The sequence below is a fragment of the Rattus norvegicus genome, chromosome 8, assembly GCF_036323735.1.
Source record: "Rattus norvegicus strain BN/NHsdMcwi chromosome 8, GRCr8, whole genome shotgun sequence".
Classification (NCBI taxonomy): domain Eukaryota; kingdom Metazoa; phylum Chordata; class Mammalia; order Rodentia; family Muridae; genus Rattus; species Rattus norvegicus.
Genome location: NC_086026.1, coordinates 99,480,390 through 99,487,651, shown reverse-complemented (window position 1 = coordinate 99,487,651; position 7,262 = coordinate 99,480,390). Strand labels below are relative to the sequence as shown.

Genomic DNA, 7,262 nt, shown 5'->3' with positions numbered 1-7,262 from the left:
CCTCGGGACTAAGGATGTAACTCAGTGAGCACGGCCCAGCAATGCACAAGCCTCTAAATTCAATGCCCAGTCCTTCTACACACACACACACACACACACACACACACACACACACACACACACACTACAAATAACCAAATAGACAAACTGAACCAAGAGCCACCACACAACGGCATGCCTTTTGGATGCCCTGGACATGTGGACACTGAATCTACACTCATCTGTTCTGACAGACCTGCAATATGATTCCAAGGACAGATAGTATGGAAAGGGCTCCCATTTTAGGATTTCTGACTTGATGTGTTTCAATTTTGAATTTTGAGCTCTTTCCAGGCCGGCAGCTTCAGTGCCCCGAAGCTCTAGTGAGCACAGAGATACTGAGGGAAGCAGCTAACATTCTGAAGCAATCTGTGTGGCGAATGGCTCGAGCTGTTTGGTCTTTGGTCTTTACTATGTAATGGGCTTCGTTTGTCAAATGGTCTTGCCCCACTGTTGGCGATGGTTGGCTTTTGAGTGTTTTCTTTGGGCAAAGCTGTGATGTTTGGTAAGTTGGATACATAGTAAAACGCACTCTTGGTTTATAGTGTTTTCAACTATGGAAGTCGAAGAGCATTTGCACTTTATTTATTATCCATTTCTTTCCAAACACATGCAAGCACTCACTCTCAAGTGTGGTCACGCGTATGTGCAGGTGTCTCATGCAAGTGAGTGTGCACATGCGTATCGAGGACCAAAGTTGACTCTAGGTGTCTTTCTTGATCATTTGCTCTATTTATTGAGCAGATTCTAGCTTGTCTAGACAGTCAGCTTGCTGTGGCTGTGTTCCTGTCTCTGCCTCTTGAATGTTGTGATTAAACAGAAGGCACTGAACCTGCTTGCGTTTTAGTGGGTTCTGGGGATCTGAAGTCTGGTCCTCACACTTGTTGGCCAAGTATCTTACCCACTGAGTCACCTTTCTAGCTCCTGCACGTCTGGTACTGCAGATGCTCTACTGGAAGAGAGCTGCGCTTTGAGGACAATGTCTCTGAAGTGAGCCTTCCTGGTTGTTAATTGCAGTGTAAGTTCCTGATCTGATGAAGATGCCCTCTGTTGCAGATGTCTTGCCCTGCAGGGTGTGGAGACTGCCTCACCCTTCCTTCACTCTGGCCTCCTGGAGAGGAGCAGGATTTAAGGACCCTGCATATTGAATTGGCTCAGGGCTGTTCCTGTGGCTTAACAATTGTGGATTATCCAGAGGCAGAAGCCCCTGGATAGTGAGAAGTGGAGGGTACCTACCTGGTCTCTTGGGTCCCAGTGTGTCACTTTAGCCTTACTGTCACCTGAACGGATGGTTTGCTCCCAGAGGGCCTCAGTCTCCTTATCTGCAAAACGAGTTAACTGTCCTTGTCAAAGGATTAAATACAGTCACAGGAAAAGTGCTGTAAGGGAGCCCTGAGCATGACCACATGTGAGCTTCTCCAAAGTCTGGATACACTCTGTATTCTGAGCTTGTGACACCTGATTTTTATTTTATTTTATTTTATGTTTTACTCTTCTCTCAGTTATTACATCCCCTCCCTCCTCTTCTTCCGGCTCCCTAAACCCCCCTCCCCTGTCTCCCTTAGATCCACTCTTCCTCTATTTCTCTTCAGAAAAAGGCAGGCCTCCCAGGGATATCAAACAAATATGGCATATCACGTTGCAGGAAGGCTAGGTACACCCCTCTTGTTAAGACCGGTTAAGGCAAGTCAGAAGGAGGACACTCCTACTTTTAGGAGTTCCATAAGAAGGAGAAGCTATACACCTTAACATATATTTAGCGGACCTAGGTCAGATCCTCTCAGGCTCCCTGATGTGAGTTCAGACTTTGTAAGCTCCTATGCACACACTTAGTTGGTTCCGTGATTTTCCCTGTAGTGTCCCTGACCCCTCCGACTCCTACAATCCTTTCTTTCCCTCCCCTGCAGGATTTCCTGAGTGTTTGTCTGTGAGTCTGCATCTGTTCCCAGCAGTTGCTTTGGATGCAGCTTCTCTGATGACAATCATGCTGGGCTTGGGTTTATGAGTAGAGCATAGTATTATTAGGAATCATTTCATTAACCTTTTTTTTTCTTTTTTGCCAATTGTGTTTGGTTCTGTTGTGGGTCTCTGGGGTCTCCAGCCTCCAGTTCCTGGTCCTTCAGGCAATGTCAGGAGTGGGTTCCCTCTCCTGGCACGCGTCTCAAGCTGGACCAGTCATTGGCCCCTCCCACAAGCTGGGTTTCATGGTACTTGCTCTGATTGTGAATTTATCTGCCCTACTGAAGTCAGCTGGCTTTTGCCTCTGCACCTGTGAGGTTTCTTCTCCTTGGATCTTGGCTTCTATGCATCTGCAGTGAAGTTATTGAAGGCTGTTGCTGATGACAGAGACTTGTGGGGACAGGCTCTGGGTAGACTCTGCAGGTCCCTTTTTTTCAGGTTATCTGGTCAAACAAATTCTGAGTACTGCTGGGAAGGGACTTTACAACCTGAAAGTAACCCTAAGTTAATTGACTTTAAAACATGATCAGTTTGGGAGCCTTGTAATCAATCACAGGACCCTCAAAGGCCGAATGCTATAGGTTATTCACTAGAGAAGACTGCTCTGCATGGGTTTAAGCCAACAGAAAACCTTTACTAGCTGGCCAGCAATGATCTCAGGGTGAGCTTTTAAGCACAAAACTCATGTTCTAGTTGACACACTTCAGTTAACAAGCATAGTCAGCCAGAAGTGGAACTACAGAAGCCAAAAGCAAGGTTAGTGCATTTAGAGACTTCCAGAGCTGTGGACTTTGATGGATTAAGTCTTTGCTTTCATGTGGCAGGTGGTGCTGTCTCCTCGATACGTTTTCCAGTCTGAGTGGTATTTTCATAATTGGAGTCAGTTGTGCTAAGACGTGGGGCTGTGAAGGTCTGGGACCCTGTTACAATTGGAGGAGGAAAGGTGAAGTAGGAAATGAGGTTAGAGGGAGTCAGAAGAGGAAGGAAAATTGGGCAGAGAGGAAAGACTGGGGACCTAAGTCAGTCAGCAATGTATTTGCTCAATGTGCAGGAAGCTCTGGGTTTAGACTCTAGCTGGGGGGTTTGGGGCGCTGACTCCTGTCTTGAGCTTGAGGCCAGCCTGGTCTACAGGCCAGGGGCTACACAGAGAAACCCTGTACTGAAAAGTGAAATCAAAGCAACAGCAACAAAATCCCTAGCACCATTTGACATGTAGCACAATAGTATATATACTTTCTATATAGTATATGTAATAGTATATATAATAGTATTACATATATTATATACTAGTATATAATCTGAGCACTCTAGAGGCAGGAGGGTCAAAAGGACAAGGTCACACTCAGTTACATCCAGAGTTTAAGGTCACACTCAGTTACATCGAGAGTTTAAGCTGCAATAGACATGATCTTAAAAAACAAAAAATAAACAACTACAAACTTAGGAAGGGATGATGCAGGAAGTGAGCCAGAGAGTTTAGAATCCTAAGAATCAGAGGGCTTAAGTCAACAAAAACAGGTAGACCCTTTGGGCAGGAAATGGCCTTGCTTGACTCCCTAAGGAACCTACGTTCTGTAACAACACAGCACTGACAGAACAGTTCTGTCAGTAATCTAAGTGAGTTCAGAAGCTAATTTGCCTCCAGGTCCTTGAGAAAGGAGAACTCTCCCTGGAATTTTGATTTTGACTGTGGAGACCTCAAACAGGCAGTACCATCAAGAAGACACACGTGATCTCCGAACCACAGGCAGTTCAGGAATGTGTGTGTGTGTGTGTGTGTGTGTGTGTGTGTGTGTGTGTGTGTGTGTGTGTGTGTGTTGTTCCCAGCCTCTAGGTCTGTAGCAATGATTATGTAGCAATGATTATGTAACAGTGAGGCAAGAGCCTTTCCTCTGGTGACAGAAGGCTGGAGAAAGCATAAGAGGTCTAGCATAGGAGAGGCCAAGAGAACAGGCTTAGAGCCACTGCCTCCAAGCACCACGGGTTTTGCAGGGATGAACTTTGGGAGTCTGGACTCTTCATCCTCATACAGGTGAGGTGACAGCCTGTGAGTGGCTTGGCTAAGTGTCAGACCCTCCCGGGCCCCCTCAGTGTTTACCCCCTGCTGAGCCTTGCTGTGAAAGCCTTTGTTCTTTAGGAAGGTAATTCCAGGCCTTGTTTAGCCTTGGGCAGTAACATCTTTGATGCCAGTTCTTTCCTTTTCTGTTTTCTTGCTGAGAATGTAAACTTGTTTTTCCATTGTGCTTCCTGGAATTTTCCACTTGGTGGACTTGGGTATATATTATGTGAACCTCAGGAAAGTTTGGCATTCTCGTAACACAAATGACCTGAGTATGTTGTTCTTTCTTAAATCCCGCAGGCCTACGCTCAGTTCTCCGTACCATGAAGGCAAGACCACAACTGACCTGGGATTGGAGCTTTGAATGCCTGGATAACTGAGCACAGAGCTCTAGGTTTAGATAAGAAAGTGCAAGCGTAAGGAGTTCAACTTCCAGCACCTACATAAGGCCTCGGGACAGGGTAGATGGCATTTGAAGACCTAAAGTACCAGTACCACACTGAGCTCCAGTGTGCACACACACACACACACACACACACACACACACACACGGACTGTGACAGTGGATGAAGGAAATCAAGACTTGTCTACCTTCCTAACCTTCTAGGCCCAGAATCCCAAGCAGCCTCAGAAACGCTTTTGAGTGCAGCCAATGCCAGCTTCTGGACTCAATAGTGAAGCTGCCTGCAGAAGGCCTCCTGGTGGCTAGTCTTCACATCCATTTTTTTTCCCTTAAGACAAAATTTGCTGCCTCCCTGCCCTGCCTTGCCCTGCCCTCACCCACCCCACCCCACCACAACTTTTTCTCATCTCAGACTGTTACCTACAGTCTTCAGAGTAAATGTCTTAGCAGATAGACTGCCTTGTGAGCAGATTCAACCCTGGCCTCAACCCACGGTATCTCATTATGATAACAGTGACTTCGGTAACAAGAGCGGCCACTGTTGAAGTGGAATTTGTCCTTTGATGTTTGTAAAAAACCTTGCCAATTTTATTTTTTAAATTAGAATATATATATGTATTTGTGTGTGTGCATGTGTGTGTGTGCATGTGTGTGTATGTGTATATGTGTGTATGTGTGTATGTGTATGTATGTGTGTATGTGTGTGTGTGCGCGCACATGTGTTTGTTCACATGCCTGCCACAGTGTAGAAGCCAGAATACAATTTGTAGGAGTTGGTTCTCTCCAATTGTGTGGAACTCAGAGTTCATCGATCCAGACTCAGGTCATTCGGCTTAGTGGCAAATGCCTTCACTACCTGAGCCATCTGTCTGTCTATAATTAACATATTAATTACATACAATAATAGATTTCATTATGAAATGAAATTCACAATTTTATACACTGTATTTTGATTATACTTATCCCCACAGTTCTTTCTTGACTCTGTTGTGGCATTCAAATCCAGTGGGAGAAATCAGAGACTTAGACTCAATTCAAATTTCTACTAAATGAATTTTTCTTACTGCTAGTAGGAGGACATAGAGCCAATACAGCCTGTTATGAGGAAGTGGTGGTTAAGAGTCGTTCTAAGGGCAGACAACAGAAAGATATATACTTTACAGAAATCCATGTAACTCATAGCTAAGCAAGAAAATTATTTCACTTCCTTCAGTGTCTTTTCCTTCCCTCTGTAGAATAACATAAAGACCATTTGGTCCCCTTTCGTATAGCACTAAGCAGATTTTACAGAAGCAAAGGCAGCTGTCAACACCTTATCTCCCATTATCTATTTTTATCTCACCCACAGGCCACTAAGATCTCCCAGGGATTCCGGAACACAAAGGTCAAGAGCTCTTAAGTGATGCCTGGCTCCGTATTGAGTTTCTTTAGTCATCACAGGACCTGTGTAAATTATTATTCATGTCTGAATATTCAAATGGCTGGGATAGAGCAGTTCACTTCTAGGCAGAGAAAAGACCTAGGCAGTGCCATCAGGTCAGGAGGCACTGACCTGGGCTGGCTGTCAAACCCTACAGTCCCACTCTCACCAGCCTTTTCAGTTTGCAGTGGTTACAGACCACCTTCTTTTTTTTTTAAATTTATATAATACTTAATAATAATTCTTTGGTTTCCGGGCAAATATCCCCCTCCCCCCTCCCCTTCCTTATGGGTGTTCCCCTCCCAACCCTCCCCCCATTGCCGCCCTCCCCCCAACAGTCTAGTTCACTGGGGGCTCAGTCTTAGCAGGACCCAGGGCTTCCCCTTCCACTGGTGCTCTTACTAGGATATGCATTGCTACCTATGAGGTCAGAGTCCAGGGTCAGTCCATGTATAGTCTTTAGGTAGTGGCTTAGTCCCTGGAAGCTCTGGTTGCTTGGCATTGTTGTACCTATGGGGTCTCGAGCCCCTTCAAGCTCTTCCAGTTCTTTCTCTGATTCCTTCAACGGGGGTCCTATTCTCAGTTCAGTGGTTTGCTGCTGGCATTCGCCTCTGTATTTGCTGTATTCTGGCTGTGTCTCTCAGGAGCGATCTACATCCGACTCCTGTCGGTCTGCACTTCTTTGCTTCATCCATCTTGTCTAATTGGGTGGCTGTATGTGTATGGGCAACATGTGGGGCAGGCTCTGAATGGGTGTTCCTTCAGTCTCTGTTTTAATCTTTGCCTCTCTATTCCCTGCCAAGGGTATTCTTGTTCCCCTTTTAGAGAAGGAGTGAAGCATTCACATTTTGATCATCCGTCTTGAGTTTCATTTGTTCTAGGCATCTAGGGTAGTTCAAGCATTTGGTCTAATAGCCACTTATCAGTGAGTGCATACCATGTATGTCTTTTTGTGATTGGGTTAGCTCACTCAGGATGATATTTTCCAGTTCCAACCATTTGCCTACGAATTTCATAAAGCCGTTGTTTTTGATAGCTGAGTAATATTCCATTGTGTAGATGTACCACATTTTCTGTATCCATTCCTCTGTTGAAGGGCATCTGGGTTCTTTCCAGCTTCTGGCTATTATAAATAAGGCTGCGATGAACATAGTGGAGCACGTGTCTTTTTTATATGTTGGGGCATCTTTTGGGTATATGCCCAAGAGAGGTATAGCTCAGGCAGTTCAATGTCCAATTTTCTGAGGAACCTCCAGACTGATTTCCAGAATGGTTGAACCAGTCTGCAATCCCACCAACAATGGAGGAGTGTTCCTCTTTCTCTGCATCCTCGCCAGCATCTGCTGTCACCTGAGTTTTTGATCTTAGCCATTCTCACTGGT

General features: G+C 45.3%; 1 long non-coding RNA gene across 1 annotated transcript; it reads left to right on the top strand.

The window, feature by feature from the left end:
* Positions 1-3,848: 3,848 nt before the first annotated feature.
* On the top strand, positions 3,849-7,028 carry LOC120094225 (uncharacterized). Its single transcript, XR_005488370.2, has 2 exons — positions 3,849-4,030; positions 4,358-7,028. It is a non-coding gene; the product is annotated as an uncharacterized LOC120094225 (long non-coding RNA).
* The last annotated feature ends 234 nt before the right edge of the window (positions 7,029-7,262 follow it).